Below are 18504 nucleotides of genomic sequence, written 5' to 3' on the forward strand. Positions count from 1 at the left end.
CAGTGTTTTCTATGGCCCTAAGCTTGATAGGGATAATTGCTTGTGACATTGTGGGAAAAGCAGTGCGTTTGGAGTATAAATAATTGTATAAATTGGATACAAAAGTGGGTTCTGTCATTTGGTAGCAGTGAAGACACAGGCATGCTGGCTACTGCTGATTGCCAGCCTGACACCAGCTAGAATCACCTAGAAAGAGGCTCAGTGGGGGACTTTCTAGATCAGGTGCCTTTGGACAAGTCTTGGGGGGGGGTTGTGTGTGTGTGTGTGTGTGTGTGTGTGTGTGTGTGTGTGTGTGTGTGGTGTAGTTTGCCTGCATGTATGTCAGTGTGCCACACGTGTGCCTGGTGCCCATGGAGGGCAGAAGCGGGCATTGGCTCCCATGGAGCTGGAGTTACAAAAGGTTGTGAGCCACCATATGGGTTCTGGGAATTGAACCTGGGTCCTCTGGAAGAGCAACAAATGTTCTTAACTACTAAGACATCTCTCTAGCCATCTCTAGTCATTTCTCTAACCCGGAAGGGCCCCTACAAGGTGATTCTCTGGAAGTAAAGGTAGCTGGCATTATGCCACTGATCCACCACATCCGGGTCAATAGATCAGAAGCCACAGATGCTACTGCCCAAGGGACTGTCTCTGGACTACAGACCAATTGAAACTAAGGTTTCATTAGGCCCCAGGCTCTACAATTTCCTGCCCCTTTCCTCCTCCTGAGTCTTGCCTTTTGTGCTGTGTTTATGAATGCTCTCAGGCCTATCCTTGAAACTGAGGAAGACAGATATAAGAAAGGTATTAACTAGTATGACTATAGACCAAAAACCCATATTCCACATTGAGGAATTGTCTCGACTGTATTAATTTAGAGACCCACCTACTGTGGGTGTCATAATTCTCTGGTATGAAGTTTTGAACAGTGTAATGGGGGAGACTAGCTGAGACAAAGCACACGTGAATTCGCTGCTTCTCTCTGTTCTTGGCTGTGGCTGTGAGCAGTTGCTTCCAGTGGTTTCTCAGTGATGGACTCTATGGCAGTATGAGCTAAGGTAAGCATTTCCTCCCTGTGTTGCTTTCTGTGAGGATGTTTTTATCACAGCAAAATAAGTGCAACTAGAATACAAGAGCAGACCTTTCACATTTCCAGGGTTGTGTTTCTCTCACCTGCAAAATGGAAGCACTGATGTCATGTGTTTGTGGATGTAGTGTGCCTGCTAAGTTAGTGTTAGGAGAACTCTGCCTGGGCTCCTTGAGTGCCTGCTGGCCAGGAGTTCTAATGCCCAAAATGGCAGTATCTCTCTAACCTTCTAATCCTCATCAATTGGAGGTTAGAATAACTTCCATTTTCAAGCATAGCATCGTCCTAGTGTTCCTAAGCTCTGAATTCAGGCAAACTGTACTGTTTTTAAAAATTTATTTTATCAGTTTTCAATGATCATTAAGAAGTTTTGAGCAGCCTTCATAAAGAAACTGGCAGGTTCCTGCCTGTATTTGTAGTGACTGGGCTTTATTATTATTACTAATTATGATGACGACAACGATGATGATGATGATGATGATTATGAACCCATCTGTACTTTGGCTGACTTACAGAAGTGTATCATTTAATGAAATCTTGGCAATGAGACTGGGCACACATGTTGGGTGTACTGTTGACTTTTACCTGCATGTGGTGAACAGAAGCCTAGTGAAGCCCTGCTAGTGAGGACAATTTGTCCATTTTGATGTAGACCTCATTTATAACAGGCACACTGCAAGATAAAGGCAGCCTTCTCTTTCATTCCTAAATGCTTTTTCTTTGCCTCATTTCACAGAACATTCCAGGAAGTGAGATAAAGGGGTTGATTATGAATGTGCCTGTCACTTAGAAAGCTGTTAAAATCATGCTGAAATTAGCTCTAAGTGCGACTTAGTTGAATTCTCCAGTATCAACCGATATGAGATGGTGTTGTATTGTGATGGCCGTGTTCACCCTAGGGAAATGATTGATGTGTGTCCAATTTAAGAAGCTAAGGCAAATTTATCTGGCTGCAGATTATATGTGTGCACACACATACACAAAATGTTTACTTGACTCTCCTAATACCATGAGCTTCCCATTCACTCAGTATAAAGACTTCCTAAACAAGGAGCTAGTAAAAAGAGTATCAGGTAATTTGCTAATATCCATCAGCACACTACTGAGGTAAATTTGCCCTCAATCAGTCATAACTTCTAATTCTTTTGCCATCCTGTACCTCTGGCATAGGTCTCTTCTGATGGTTCTATACCTCCTGCTCTACACACCCAGAATGGCCTGGAGTTATCTGTGTGAGGAAGGAAACATGTCTGCCCTTCATGTGAGCCAGGCATTCTTTCTCATTTATGCTTTGGACATTATTTGTCTTCTCCACACTTGGGTTCAGTTGGAGAACAGTAAAACTGGAAGAGACTTTGATTAAGGCCAGATCTTTCTTACTTTTTAATAACTTGAAAGAGATTGAACTTGGAAAAAAGAGAAGATGGCATCTATAGATGCTTTTCCCAGAACAGATCATGGTAGACAGCTGAGGCACATTTAGGTCCGGCCTAATCTACATGTCCTTTTATGGACAGTTGTTAGGTTTTCTTATTACCATCAACAGGTGTGCTGCAGAATCTTTTGGTTTTTTTTTTAAAGTGAAGAATATTACCTTTAGATTAACATAGCCTTGATAGAATTTCATTCCACATCTTAATACAACCAGAGTATTCCTGAGCATTTATCCCTTCCCACCACATGTGTATTAATGTCTATGCACCAGGCAATATGATAGCAAGAGAATTCACATGAGACTATCACAGACCCAGGCCTCACCCTTATGAACTTTATAATTTAGAGAGGGTGACAAACAGTAAAGACTAACCATGACTAACGTGTGTCTAGAAACTTAGAGAAGTGTAATAAAACAGCACAAAAAGGAAGACCCTATTTCTATGATGGAAGTTTTCAGGACACTGAATTGAGACAGAAAACAAGCAATGGTCCTCTGGAAATTACAGTCGAGCTGATAAGATGCCATAAGGATTACTTGAAAGTGGCTCAGGGTGGTAAGGTCTTAACTGCTGAAGACAGCACCTATGTATCTCATTGAAGATGGAAAAGTCAAACCGGTGTCTAACTAGAGCAGTCATCCCTACTGACTAGTGTCCGTGGTACTGGGAGGTACTCTGCACACTACCAGAGGATAAAGGCAAACGCCATCCTAGCTCCGAAAGCTGCAACCTACAATAGTGACCTGTCTGCAAGATGCACCATTGCAGTGGTGGGAACCCTGCAACCTACAGTAGTGACCTGCCTGCAAGAAGCACTATTGCAGTAGTGAAAACCCTGCAACCTACAGTAGTGACCTGCCTGCAAGATGCACTATTGCAGTGGTGGCACAGAGCTGGTGGGAGAAACCAACCACTATCTGCTTGGATTTAAGGCCCATTCCATGAACTGGAGCCTGTGCCTGACACTGCTCAGGTGTCCAAGAAGTTGGGGCTAGGTAGACCCAGGGGAAAATCAGATACTATTGTTCTGCTGAAGAAATGCAGCAATATAATGACTCCCAATGACATTCTGCTATACTCATAGATCAGTCCTTGCTCAGACACCATCAGAGAAGCTTCCCCCTGATGTAGTTGGAAACAAATAGAGTTCACAAGTGAACAATCTGCAGAGAGGGAGCGACCTTGGAACATCCAGTCCTAAATGGGATGTCTACATCAAACCCTCCTCATAGAGCTCAGGGAATCTGGCAGAAGAGGAGGCAGAAAGACTTTAAGAGCCAGTGGGGAAAGGAGACACCAAGGAAACACGTCTTCCAGACTCAGCAGGACTGACACACATATGGACTCATAGGGATGGTGACAGCATGCACAGGCCTGCACAGGTCCAAGCCAGATGGGTCCCAGCACTGAGAGGGGAAGTGGGCACGAGCCCCTCCCTAGCCAAGAAACTATCTCCAACAACCACTTAAGAAGGAAAAGTCAGTTTTCTCCAGTGGGGTCTCAGTGGGTCTACAAACCACATCAAGGGCAGGCCCCATGCCTAGCAGTAGATAGCCAACACCAAAAGAGCGCAGTGCTGGTTTTGCAGATGTTTTGTCTTATAAAGCTTTGTCTGGACATTCTGTTCTTTTTACCTTGGTCTTTAGCTTCTGTATCATGGTTTCTGATTTTGTGTTTTTATGATATCTCTGTCTGTCTGTCTGTCTGTCTGTCTGTCTGTGGGATGTGTGTGTGTGTGTGTGTGTGTGTGTGTGTGTGTGTGTACATGTTAGTGAAAGCCATAGCATGCAAATGGAAGCCAGAGGACACCCTCGAGTATCAATCCTTAACTTCCACCATGTTTAAAGTGTCCTCTGTCCTTTGCCGCTGTGTATGCCAGCTGGCCCAACAGGGGGCAGGGATTCCCCTGTCTCTGCTCTCACCACAGGAACACCAGGATTTCAGACACCTGGCACTGACCCCGGCCGTCTCCCCAGCCACTGAGTTTTTCACGGTTACTTTTGTTGTGTGGCCTTAGTTCTCTGCTCGAATGTATTCATCTGCAATGTTTAGCTCAGACAGCTGTAAGCTCTGAATGAAGGAGCAGACAGCGACGTCCTAGGACATAGGATGTAGCAGGTTCCCACAAAGTTGATTCTCTTCCCCTTTATTCCTTAAGTAAAAATTATGAATTATGCAGTTTTCTAGCCTAAAGAAAACCGATGTTAGGTAAGTGGCTATTGGACAGAATTACCATGTGATTGATTCTGAGGTGTTAATTTATTCCTGTATTCATTAGTGACCGAATTCTCGGGTCCAGTCACTGTGTTCTCAGTGTAGCAGACTTCTGGCTGTTCAAAGGAGTGCGTAAGGCTGGCTCCCTTAGGCTGGACAGGTATCTGTGAGTCCTTCGTGGTGCACATTGTTTAATGAAAGTCCAGTTTGTGTTTTAATGACAACGGTGATCTCTACAACAGATAAACATAAAATAAAGTAAAAAGACTGGAGTTCTGTCCATAGAGAACACCCCACCGGCCTCTTGCCCGCGAGCACGCAGCAGCTAGCCTGATTTTGAGCCATTACAATCAGTGAGCTACTCAGGCCCTTCTCCATCTGCCCTCCACGGCAGCATCAATTTTCTACCTCTTAGTCCTGAGGTGATCTTGAGAGAATTGCAGAGGAGAAGACAAAGGCCACATCCCATTATCTGCCAAGCTGTGAAGACGGGTTAAAGGAGAGTTAACGCCTCTGCTTCAAGCCCTGGTGGCGCTCACAGGTGGCTGTCATGCTGTCTGGCAAGGCCAAAAAGCCTCCTGAAATCTTGGCCAAATTCGTTTCTTCACTTACCAGTAAATGCCCAGGAGCTGGGAGTCCTCCGCTATGCACGCTGGTGATTTCCACCACTTGAAGCTCTGGCCTGTACAGAAAATTGTTCCCTCTGTCTATCCATCTAATCTCTCCCTGACACCACTTCTCCTCCAGTTCTGACAGCCCTCAGATCGATCCTCCTAAAATAGGTTTTGTGTGAAGTCAGACTTGATTTTAAATTCTGCACTTTCTCATAATCTAAGTGCCAAAGCTAAATAATGGCAAAATCTGACCCTAAGCTGCCTGCCTCGCCTTTCCCCTGTTACTTTCTTTCTCGATCTTCATATTGCTGACATCAGGGGAAGGCCCTGCAGGGCCCTGAGATTCACAGTTGTTCCTCCCTGTCTCCTGGCTCGCTATCTGGTAACGTTTTGCTTACGTGCATCTTCACAATATTTGACCTAAGTTCCTGCACTCGCTCATTTCTTCCCTAAAAGGTTTTGTTTTCTTTCATTAAAGCAAGAACCCGTAGCCCTTATCTTTCTGTTTGAGGTAACCACGTGCCTCTCCCCCATGGGAAGGGACATGGAGGCAGTCATCAGATTCTAGAAATAAGAGTGGAAATTCATGGAGAAAGCAATCAAACGCATATAAACGTATCTCTAAAAATAATCTGGGCATCTACTCAATACCTCATTCATGATTCAAAACAAAGTAGTATCATGAAAACACTGAGTGGGGAAACTGAGGACATTAAGTTACTTGTCCAAATACTAGTACTTATTTCACAACTTTGATGTCTCAAAGAGGATTTGCCAGATTGCATAACGCAGCTTTTTTAGCAGAGAGCAGATGATTCACTGTCCCTTCTTATATTCACAGGGGCTGCTCTAGGAGCCATTGGAGCTTTTAGAAGGGAGAAGAGCCACCAGAATCCTGCTTTTAGAAACCTAAAGACTAAAGTTTCTAATTTTACTGGGGATGGAGCTCAGCGGTTGGGTGCTTGTGAAACATGCAGAAAAGTCTAGATTTCTGTTGCCGGCACTGCAAAAACAAAACAAAACTTAGAAGGGTTATAGCCTGCTGCAAAGGGGAAGTACATGGGAACTACTTCTGAGGAGCAAAGATAGCAATCCTGACTGGATCTAACACTCACAGAATGCTGAAAGGGTAATGGTTCATTCTTGAGGCCTGACTATGCATTCATACATATTGAGGTGACTCAAATGTGAAATGTGTGGCATGACAGTCCAGCAACCCAAAGACCAGCTTGGACTTACAGGACACTGGCGGTCCTGCACAATACATAATCTGAAAGCTGCAAGGGAAGCAGAGACAGGAAGGAGGCTCGGGGACCATGTGCAGTTTAGGGATCTGATTAAAAATGAGCGGTCAGGTAGCAAGGCATGACGTAACCAAGACGGTTGCTGAACAGCTCAGCTGGCTAGATGCATATGCTATCTGCAATATTCATACAGCATTGACATTTTTGTTTTAAGTAAAATATGAAGTTCCCTGGGCTCAAGGTCTTAATGGGATGGAACAGCAGCCATGGTACAGGACCCTTTGCGTCAGAACACTGGACAGGGGACAGAAGGCCCCACTCCTCTCACTAAGAGTCAGCAGTGGTTTGGATTAAGACATTCAAACCATCGCTGTGTCCTCCTCTTTGACCTCATGGCAATGCAAATCCCCCACTCACCCTTGTTAGGCAGCACCAGAATTTCCTCTATACCTACTATTTTCCCTGTAGACTAGGGGTGGACAAACTTCTACATTAAGACAATACTGCAAATATTTTAGGTTGTGCAAACCATGGAGGGGCCCCATCAGCTACTCAGTTCTGTTATTGTAGCACAAATTCAGCCAGACATCTCACCTGACCAACCAATGTATCATATTCTAAGAAAACTTTATTTAGAACATAGGCTGTGGGTTGGATTTGGCTTTCAAGAGGAAAACTAAGTATCCTTTTATTATATCCTGACCACTTTGCACAATGAGGACTCGGCAGACATTTGTTTAAGGAATTAAAAGGATATTATTTTAGCTCAGTCTTGCCAGGAAAGTGGAATTATTCAAGTAATAAAACAATGCCACGCAATTTTAAAGTTACTTCCTGTCCATTCTTCCAAAGCAAGCCACCATCTTTATAAGTTTTCATTTGCTCCTACTTTAGTCTTCCTTTTCTTTCAAAGGCCTGCTCATTTTCTTTATGTGCGTGCCTTCGGCATGGCAAGGTGTTCGCTGCATTCCTGTGGGGCTGTTGCTTCGTGTGCACTTTACTAGCTGAGAACAGGAGCAGCGAATACTCATCCTCTTTACCTGCAGCAGAGAGGGGTGGTGTGGCTGAGAGCAAGCGTGAGCCTTGCTCATCGGGATCTATTTAGTGACCACCCCGTCTCTCCACAGTGCACCGACTGGGGAACTGGCTTGTTCGAAGAGCTATCATTTATCTAGATCCATTGAGTGGCATTTTGTGTGGCTTCTCAGACATGATTTACTTCCTCAGATTATGGAGGGGAAAAAGGAAGTTCTTGAGGATTTGGCTTGTACCTTTGCCAGGTAATGAGTGTAACACAGCGCAGGTGAACAGCTCATTTGTGGCAGCCACATCTAACAGACATCAGCAAGATGCGGAGGCAGATTAGCTTAACTAATCCCTGAGAACTCACATTACTCTTGGGTTATCTAAAGAGAAAGGAGCACAACAGGAGAGATGTCTGTCTTTTAAAGGGACCCCAGGAAACCATGATGACTTCCACTCTTCCCAGGTTTAATAGTACCTTGTGTAGCAATAGGTGATTATCAGTTGGAATTTTGTAGTGTCAGACCCCAAAGAGATGGGCTTGAGAGTATCACATACTGTTATCTGGTCACTTGAGCCAGACAGCGGGAATAAGCGTGGCTTCCTTGTGCACGAGTCTGACACTGGACAGGCCGCAGGACTCACAGTTCTGAGCCAGAGTCTCTCTCAGAGCCAAGCAGGTTTTCAACTGTCTGTGAATTGATGTAAAAGTCTGTTACAAATTAAAGCTAAATGCAGACCAAAAAAAGAGAGGAAAGGATTAAGAAAGAAGTTAGAAGAAATAGGAGAGTGAAAAGGAAGTCTGGAGCACAATAATTTATACAGTAAAATAAATATGAAACAAAAATAAATTATGAAATAATTTCATTTCAGTTTCTTTAACATTCCTCTGGACTAGATAGGGTTAATTACCCCTTTACACATGAAGAAATTGGCCTAAAAAGGGATTAAGAGATTTAATCACACCTAGAAGTGGGGAAGCCTGGTTATAAATCTAGAGCATTCTAAACCTGAGAGGGAATTTCAAATGTAGGAAGAATGAGCTAGATTGGAGGGGGCGTTACTATGGGATGGCTGTCCCCTTAGCCATCAGTACAGTTATGACCTCACTAAAGGTATCAGTCATCTTCTTGAAAGCACACGTCCTTACATTGCTCAAAGGTGTGCACACAAGCATCACAGTGAACGCTCCAGTTTCCTGTCTGCGCTGATATGCCTGCCACCAGTTTTCCTACAGGGTGGCCTATGAGCCACACAGACAGATGCTCCTGTTTGGCGTTTAGAAGTTGTACTTTTCTTCTAGGTTCAAATCCAGTTTTCCTGCACATGCTGGTCTTTCCCCTTTTCCAAGTGATGGCAAATTTCTAGCTGACAGGGTCTCACATCACACCTGATTTCCCCCGTGCGACCCGGTTCTCCATCCTTGTAGTCATGTCGTGTTTATTTGGATATGTCTTGGAAACACTGGAAGTTTGTCTTCATGTTTTCTACACTTGCACATGCTCACACAGGATACCCACACAAAACTACCCTCACAGCTATGTAAACAATGACCTAAGCATGGAGAACATTTCAGATACAAATCCCAGATTCGGGTGTCTGTGTAGGGGAAGGTGCTGTGGCGCTCACATCCTGGGCCCTGTGCGATCTCTCACGTGGAAACGGTGTTCTGTGTTTGCACAATACCTTTGTACTCATGTTTTCTGTCCTTTCTCAACACGTGGCGTCCGTTCCTCAGGCTCCTATCAATCACAGAACAAGGAATTCTTTCATCTCGGGGTAGATATTTAACATTTGACTTCCAATATTTTTAGTTTGCTCCTCAGTTTCAAAAGAAACTCTAATCTCAGGGAAGCCTGGTCTTGGGTGTTCTGTCATGACCACGTTGTCTGCGTTACTTTCCGCCAGTTTTTCAGGGCACTCTGGGTTCACAATCAGAAGAAGAGTCTGTCTAAAAGACGTTGGAAGTTATGTAAAACCTGCAAACACAGATGAAAACCATTTTTTTCACAAGGCAGAGCAGTAAACAAGGGAAACTGATGAGGGTGGATTCCAAGAATAATAAATAATAAATCCACTCACAGATGCCGGAGCCCTGACACCGGGTCCCAGAGTCTGTTCCACCTGTCTTTGGCCTCTGTCATCTCCTCCACATCACTGCTCTTTCTTCCTTGCAGGAGTCAGTGACTGTGGTCATGGGTTCTGAAAGAATAGATGCACTAAAGCCAGGAAGTCTGGATTCAAGACATGACTCAGCCGCACAGATCAATCAATCAAAGCCTCTAAGTTGATGTGTCCAGCTGTAAAATGGAACCATTGAAATCTGGTGACCTGTGTGATTGGACTGAGGTAGGAATGGAAGCAAGTAGAAGCACTGAGAAAAACATTACATTTATTGATGTGGGAGGCAGGGGGAAGGTCCGCCTGACGGAGGGCATGGGTGGAAGTTAGAGGACAACTCTTTGGAGCCAGATCTCTCCTACTCTAGACCCCAGGATCAAACTGAACGTGTGAGACAGGCTTCTGCAGTTACTGAGCTAACTTGCCAATCCATTATTTGTAAAATTCCACATCTATACGAATATCAAAATTTTATGGTAAACATTTGTATATTCAGTTGTATTGGATGTTTTAATAACTTTCTCGTGTTCCCACAAATCTTTTTAGAGCAGATGCATTTTCTGTAAGATGATGTGGACTCAGGGACTCAGTTACCATTCCTTAGCAGTAAGTTTTATATTTGTGTGCCCTGTTGAGTCAGTTATGACAGATTCCTGTAGTAGGAATCTTAGAGGTCTTATTAATAAAATCAAGCCTGAGGCCAGTTATTGGAGTGAATGCTGGAAGATCAGAGAGACAGAACAAGCCACAGCTTCCTCACCTTGCCAGTTCCTCAGCTGATCTTGTCTCCTCAGACTGGAAGCCTCTGAGTCCTCATATCCGAATGGGTCTCAGCTGAACTGCTTCTCGAAAGCCTGAATGCTTAACCAGCCAATTGCTTAACCAGCCAAATGCTTCTAGTTTCTGGTCCTCATGCCTTATATATCTTTCTGCTTTCTGCCATCACTCCCTGGGATTAAAGGCTTGCTTCCTGGGATTAAAGGCATGTGTCACGATGCCTGGCTGTTTCCAATGTGACCTTGAACTCACAGAGATCCAGAGGGATTTCTGCCTCTGAAATGCTAGGATTAAATGTGTGAGTGCCACCATTTTCTAGCCTTTGTATCTAGTGACTGCTCTGTCTCTGACCCCAGATAAGTTTATTAGGGTGCACAATATTTTGGGGAACACAATACCACCACAGATTCCACATATTTCAAAAATGCAAAACACAAGAAGTAAGAGTCCCTGAAGCTCCAGAGAGTTCTTGACAAAGTCTGAGCTGGGTTTCTCTCTTTGGGGTCTTTCTTTATGGTAAATCTCTTTCACTGGGACCAGAGTGAGCAGAGGAGACCCTTTGTTTTGAGCAATCTCAAGGAAGCTGTGGAGAGAATGTGCTGGAAAGAGAGGACACCAGCCTGAGGCAGACCAAGGAGCCAGCTGGCTGCAAGAGTTCAGGGGCTCTGCTCCGCAGCAGGTCACATGACTGGTGAGTGTCCTCATCACTCACGTCTTCTTTGGAGACATCTGAGCGGGCAAACGGTGTCACAGATGGTCAGACTTTTGTGTCTTACCAGTTATTTTGCAAAATTGCTTTGTTCTGGGAGGAGATCTTCCATCGAGGAAAATTCAGTTAATTTATGAAGACATCTGTGAGTAACACAGGAAAATTTTGAACAAACGACATCGCTAGTGTCACAGAGTCCTGGAAAGAACATGAACTTGGGTCAGAGAAGAGACTTTCCTTCTGGTGTCGTTTCTGGCTGTGGGATGGTGGAGATGATGTGGTTTCACCCTGTGGGATGGTGGAGATGATGTGGTCTCACCTCTCTGGCCCTGTCTGTGTCATATGGAGGAAAGAACCAGTGATTTCCGACATTCCTGGCACCTGCAGTCATCTCACTCTCTGCTAGTGACCGTCACAGATGCCACCACAGCTGGTCAACAGAGTCAACAGAGTGCCTCTAATGTTTATAGGATGTAGAAATGACTAATTGATTATAATGTGGCTATAAATGATATCAGGGAAAACTGGAGTCGGGCAAACAGCAAAGACCAAAAACAAATAGAAAATAAAATCCACTGAAGGATCACAACAGAGGTTCAAAGCATTCCTTATCCACCCAACTTGAGACTCAACAAATGTAGTTAGCTCTGTTCACCTTTCACTTCCACTTAGTCTGAGGATGCACTAGAGTGAGGTGGTTGGGTGTGAGGAAGATGGCTACCTCCAGTCTTGGTCTCTCTCACAGCACCCCTTCCTCTCCATACCCTTACCCCTTCCTTCCCAGTGAGAAACGTCCCCTCATCTGTTTTTGGTTCTGTTTACTTGTTCTTCTATTTCTAGGAATATGAGTTTAAGAGGCTTGGCTATTAGAGTTGAGAACTGCCCACAGAGGCATCCACCTAGATGAGCCCCAGTGGAAGGAAGGAATGTCCTGCCGAGTGATGGTATACTCGGTGCCTCCGGCACACCCTGCAGATGGAAAGAATGACCGATGCTGCTCACACACGGTTCAGGGTCAGCAGACCATGGTCCAGGTTTCCCGAGTCTGTAGACCTGGCTGTAGCTCCAGTCCCAGCTTCCTCGCGCTCCTCTGTGCTCTCCCTGAGCTCTAGCGATGTCGTGGTCCATCATTTCCGACTGGTCACGATGACGCCACATCTTCCCTCCCCGAACCTGCTTGTTTCAGTGATTACCTGCTTTCCCAAGGGCCACACAGTCATATTCAACCTGTGGCTAGTGAGCTCATGAACAGGATAGCTGAGAATGTGTTGGAAACAAAATAATAAACTTACTTAAAATTTTAGTGAGGTGTGTGTGTGTGTGTGTGTGTGTGTGTGTGTGTGTGTGTGTGTGTGATAAAACTGTGTAGTGCGCAGGTGTGAACTTTGTAAATGACAATGGCATGTCACAGTGTGAGGAGGTCAGGCACATGTGGTAGAGCAGGGTGAGGCCCAGGAAAAGGAGGGCACGTGTGGGGCCACACGTGTGGGGTCACTGGGCTCTGCTAAGCTCACGTTAAAGATGCTGTCCTTCTCCAGAGCTCGGGCGGAGGTTAAACGTTTGTCGGAAGTGTGGATAGAAGACATGCGCAGACTAGTGTCTTAAATCAAAGTTGTCAGGGCACAGCCCACTGGTCACGTCTGTTCAGTGAGTGGGAGGCCTCCACACTCACGTGTGCTGCCCACAGCTTCTCTGTGCTACGGGGGCGGAGTCCCCGACAGAGACTGCCAGCTGCCATGGCTCAGCCAGACAATAGTAACGGCTCACTAACAGTATACACTACAGCTCACTAACAGTGTGCACTACAGCTCTCTAACAGTGTACACTGCGGCTCACTAACAGTGTACACTGCGGCTCACTAACAGTGTACACTGCGGCTCACTAACAGTGTACACTGCGGCTCACTAACAGTGTACACTACAGCTCACTAACAGTGTACACTGCGGCTCACTAACAGTGTATACTACAGCTCACTAACAGTGTACACTACAGCTCATTAACAGTGTACACTACAGCTCACTAACAGTGTACACTACAGCTCTCTAACAGTGTACACTGCGGCTCACTAACAGTGTACACTACGGCTCACTAACAGTGTACACTATAGCCTGGAGGAACAAGGTTGTCTCAGATGTTATGTTACAACTACTTGATGTTCAGTTTAGTCAACTTTTATTTTGTACACACGTCAGAGACCAGATTTATCTTCCAACTTAAATACTGATAGAAAATCTGATGAGATGCACGAAGCAATGGTTTTACCTTGGTGACTATCGGGCAATAGGCCTCCTTCTCTCAGGCACGAGTGGAGTAGCCTCTGATCACCACATTGGTGTCTTGACAGAATGTTTCTGAGTGAGGAAGCTGGGCTGGGACGAGTCCCTTCCTCCTGTGCCCGCACATGAGACAAATACTGACAGAAGGAGAGGAAATGTCAATAATTCAATACCAACCGCAGGACCTCAGCAACTGACTTTCTGTAGAGGATAAAACATCAAAGCAGGAGACAGGAGACTGAACACCCATGGAACACACACCCACAGAGGCGGAACGCAGATTCACGCGGGGATGCGCAGACGCCTCTCCGGTGTGGCTGAATTCGGTCTTAGAGTGAGCCTGGCAAATGAAAAGGACAGACGGAAGGCGCTGGCTGACTAGGAAAGAACTAAAGCAGGGTCGGTGAAAAGGGAAAAGTTAACCCAGTAATTAAATCACTCTAGTAAATAACAACTCCAGAGGAGGAATCACTGGGAATGCGTGATGACATAGGACACTCAAACCCGGGGAACAGGCCTAAACCAAGCTTTGTAGCAGGATGGACACCTGTAACCGCACGCACTGAAGAAGACAGGCACCATCGATAACCTAAACCTCCACCCTAAACATGGGGGCACCATCAATAACCTAAACCTCCACCCTAAACATGGGGGCACCATCAATAACCTAAACCTCCACCCTAAACATGGGGGCACCATCAATAACCTAAACCTCCACCCTAAACATGGGGGCACCATCAATAACCTAAACCTCCACCCTAAACATGGGGGCACCATCGATAACCTGAACCTCCACCCTAAACATGGGGGCGCCATTGATAACCTGAACCTCCACCCTAAACATGGGGGCAACATAGAGAAAGTTAGATCGAAAGCAGCCGCAGTGAAGGAAATCCACGGAAGAAGTCAGGAGGTGGAAAAGAGTGTATGAAAGCAGTGGAGAAAAGTCTTTCTGGTGAATAGAACTATGGATCTTAGCTCAACTGGAATGAAAAGGAGAGGGCTGAATTATTGAAATCTGGAGTGAGTGGCTAGACCGAGTTTGTAGAAAAAGGTCTAAAGAACGTTATGAGCATTTCTGAACCAACAATAAGGTGACATTGATAACATGGGCAGGTGACTTTACCCAAACTGTGTTCTACATTATAAAAAAAAAAATGGCAAATTTAAATTGACCAGATCCATACACAGCAAGCTCTCTCTCTCTAGTAATAGGAAAAGCCCAATCAAACTCCCAGTAGACTTCTGCTGCTTCACACGAGTTCAATGCCAGGGGTTGGGAACAAATGTCATGGGTCTCCCTGTGGCACCACCTAATGAGGGAATGGGAACACCTATCAATGGCGTGGGAACATCTGACCCAACAAGACTCCTGCTGACCACACAGGACACCTGCGGAGGACCAAGGACACCTGCAGCATATGTGGGAAACCTACAGAGGGACAGGGGAACCTATAGAGGACACAGAACACCTGCAGAGGGCACAGGAAACACTTCTTCAGGACCAGGAGCACCTGCTGAGGTCATGCGGACACCTACATTGCCTGACAATCTCTTATCTGCCACATGGATGTGCACATGTGGGCACTCTGGGAGGAGCAGTCTGAGAACATGTGTTTACATACCTGCTTACACACCTGTTCACACACCTGCATGCACATGTGCTTACACATCTGCTTGCGTGGTCTACGGTTGTAGAAGTGGGATGCTCTGGATAGTGTCCATTTATTGGTGGTCTTACAAACTGTTCTAAGGGCGTTACTCTCACCAAACCCCACCCCATAACCATTTCTTCATCATGTTTTATTTCTGGAAGGCTTCTAGAGAGACAAACGTGGACTAGAGTTCATTCTTTTGTTTCTCTTGCTATTCCTCAGACTTATTCAAAAGCCTAACCTCTGGCTGTCTTGCTGGATCTTCTATGACGGTGGAGTGACTGGTGATCTGAAGAGTTCATGCGCCATGCTGGGAGGAATTCATGCAGACTTGCAGGCAAGGATTCAGCGGTCCTGCTGAAGGTCCTTCCCGTCTTCCGGCATGACTCCCTCCTCTCTTCTTCTCTATTTTTGCTTCAAACCTTCAGCCTTACCTCTTTGATGTCACAACTGTACTTAAAATGTCACTAAGAGGCTGAGGAGGTGGTTTAGTTTGCAAAGCATTTGCCTTGCAAGCCAGTTCAACCCCCAAACCTCTATCAACAGGCAGGCACCGAGGTGCTCACTTGTAATCATGGTGGTGGTAAGATGGGCAGGGGGCTGAACGGGGATCCCCAGAGCTTACTGCTCAGCTCTCATGGCCGACTTGGTGAAGTTTCCCGCCAACCAGAACAAATATGGTCAAGCTAAAAGTAGAAGGTTCTTGTGAACAATATCTGAGGGTGTCCTTGATGTCTGTGCCACACATGTGCACCCAACACACACACACACACAGAGAGAGAGAGAGAGAGAGAGAGAGAGAGAGAGAGAGAGAGAGAGAGAGAGAGAGAGAGAGAGAACATGACAGCAATTATAAAAGAACATCTATTTTTTCCCTGCCACCAAATCTGCCGCTCCCTGGCCTGAGCCCCCAGCTCTTGCTTTCCTAGTTCACAGCAGAGCTGTTCTGGTCTCTGCCTGCCTCCCCCACCCCCAAGTCAGTCCCTGGGTATGCTCTGTTTACACGTCTGTCTGTCTTGCTTTGTCTGTCTGTCTTGCTTTGTCTCTTCAGATGCCTCATCCAGATCCAGATCTTCAAATACCATACCTTTTCTGCGGGTGGGCTCCAAAGTTTCAATGTCACCTCCGGCCCCTGCAGTGAGCTCACTGCACCCCATCACCTCTGTCACCTGCCTGGACTAGGCGTGAGACTTTCTTAAACATTCTCTATTCAGAAGCCAAAGTGGATTTTGAAATGCCCAAGTAAAAGCACACATGTTCTCCTTTTTAAAACTACTAATCTAGAGAGAGGAGAGAGGGAGGGAAAAGGGGAGGAGGGAAGAGAGAGGGAGGGAGGGGGAGGGAGGGAGGGAGGGGAGGGGAGGGAGGGGAGGGGAGGGAGGGGTGGGGAGGGAGGGAGGGTTTAAAAAATAAGACCTCCCAAGTTGGAAGTTCAGTGAGCTTACCTGAGCTCACCCAGGCGTTTTGATCGTCTTCCTGCTCCATTCCTCAGACGTTAGGTCAGCCAGGGATTTAACAGCCATCTTCATTTTTTTTTTCCAGTTTCTGAGTTTGCACTCCCCCCCCACTCCCCCAGGGACACTGCAGGAGAGTGGATGCATTCTTGACAAATTGCGCTTGCAGATACAGTTAGGTAACCAGTGATGTCTCCAGGTGATAATGTTTCCACATAAGCAGCTCTCCGATCTTTTAACATAAGCGAGAGAGCAGTTTTGCTACTCAGAATTTCCCGCCCTGAGTGGAGACGCAGGCACAGGACTGCTCTTGTAGAAAATCAGACATAACCTTGCCTTTCCCGCTGTGATCTGCCCAGGCCAGCCCACACCGAGGTGGGTGGGAGGCCACTATAGTGAGGGTGCTGCTGCAGTGGGTGCTTTTCATGGAGATGCTCTGGCCTTGGAGCATCAGGAAATAAGTTTCAAGTAGGTGTGCACAAGGGAGAGAGGAAGAAAGCCCGAGAGGCACTCCTGGGCAATGGTGAGCCCAGAGCTTTAGCCCAGCTTTATGCTGCTAAATTCAACCCAGTTATGTGCAGATTTTCTGAATTTTATCCTGACAGTTTCCTAAGTTCTTGCTGCCAAAACACTGAGCCTGCACAGGACAGAGTATGAAGTAAACATGTAAGCATTTATTTTAAAAACTATAATTTTGCATATTTTTCTTTACTTAATTGTGGTAAACACATGGCACAGATCTCACAGCTATAACCGCTTTTAAGCATGTGGTGCTGGTAGGATATTCATGCTATTGCGAGGCAGGGTTTCTAGAGTTTTCTGTCTTACAAACCTGCTACTCCACAGCCATCTCTCCGACCTCACTCAGCTCCTGGTAACCTATGTTCAACTTCCTTGTCCTGAGCTTAGGGACATGAAAAGGGCAGGTAGGTCCTCGTCCTGTAGAACTTTCTGGTACATTCTCTACATTTGAAGTCACTGAAGCTGCTCCTCAGCAGGGGCTTCCCACAGCTGCTCTTTCTGCAGGTCTCACTGCCATTAGCACGAATGGGGCTGGGCCAGAAGGAAGTGCTAACTCCTTGTAGGGACGACACAGGTCATCCACCAATCGCCCAGGCAGGAGGAGCCAGTTCTGGACCTTATTGAAAAATGCGTAGAAACGTTTTCCATTGCTTTCACACTCACCCACATTTTTCTGGAACTGAAGAGTGCATATAAATGTCTGGTTCAGATGAATGGGAAAAAACCCGCAACTGTCACTTAAGTGTTTAGTACAGGTGAGGACGTTTGTTGGACATTCTACACACGTTACTTATTCTTATAGCCATCCTGCGGGGCTAGCCCCGGCTCTTAGGTGTGAAAGCAGGATAAAAAGGAGTGACAGCTTCGCACTATGTACCGAGAGGGATCTGAGGCTAGACCGGGCTCCTGACTCTGCAGCGCTTGGCTCACGAGTCCAGCACTGAGCGGTGACTGTGGACGCACTCGCACAGAATGGCCCTCTGAGGCCAATCAGAAAAGACAAACCCTTATCTCTTACCACAGAGGAAGAAGTTACAGTGACAGTCCGCAGTGTAAGCCTGACCCCCGCAGTGTAAGCCTGACCCGCTCTCCCAGGCCGCACGTGTTTGTTCTCGTAGGTGGGGTCCCGGGAAAGAGGGTCAGGATCTGCTGACAGCAGCTGTTCCTGCATCCATGGTGCAGATGGCGCCCCATCGTGTCCATGGTCTGGGGCTGGGATCGGCACCACCGCCTTCTCATGCACCTCTTAGTGACCCCCCACCGGCCTGACCTGAGAACAGGATTCTTTACACGGTGTATTGACTTGTTTCACCACTGTCTCTATGTAGAGGTGAGGAAATGTACCAATAACCAATTCTGACACATCGTCGGGGTGACTCCTTGCGGAATG

The 18504-nt window shown here is 46.1% G+C and overlaps 1 long non-coding RNA gene across 3 annotated transcripts in view; it reads left to right on the forward strand.

Moving 5' to 3' along the window:
- Nucleotides 1–18504, forward strand: part of LOC121830542 (uncharacterized) — a 48728-nt gene that overhangs the window by 14907 nt on the left and 15317 nt on the right. The window contains exons 2-3 of one of the 3 annotated variants that reach the window (XR_006073775.2): nucleotides 9778–9949; nucleotides 15361–15843. The exons of 1 other annotated variant lie outside the window; for it this stretch is intronic. This is a non-coding gene — a long non-coding RNA (uncharacterized LOC121830542). Of the gene's footprint in view, nucleotides 1–9777; nucleotides 9950–12047; nucleotides 12511–15360; nucleotides 15844–18504 lie in introns of those variants that run through there. One more of the 3 variants, XR_013051963.1, reaches the window with a different exon arrangement.

This window comes from Peromyscus maniculatus, chromosome 6, assembly GCF_049852395.1.
Source record: "Peromyscus maniculatus bairdii isolate BWxNUB_F1_BW_parent chromosome 6, HU_Pman_BW_mat_3.1, whole genome shotgun sequence".
Classification (NCBI taxonomy): domain Eukaryota; kingdom Metazoa; phylum Chordata; class Mammalia; order Rodentia; family Cricetidae; genus Peromyscus; species Peromyscus maniculatus.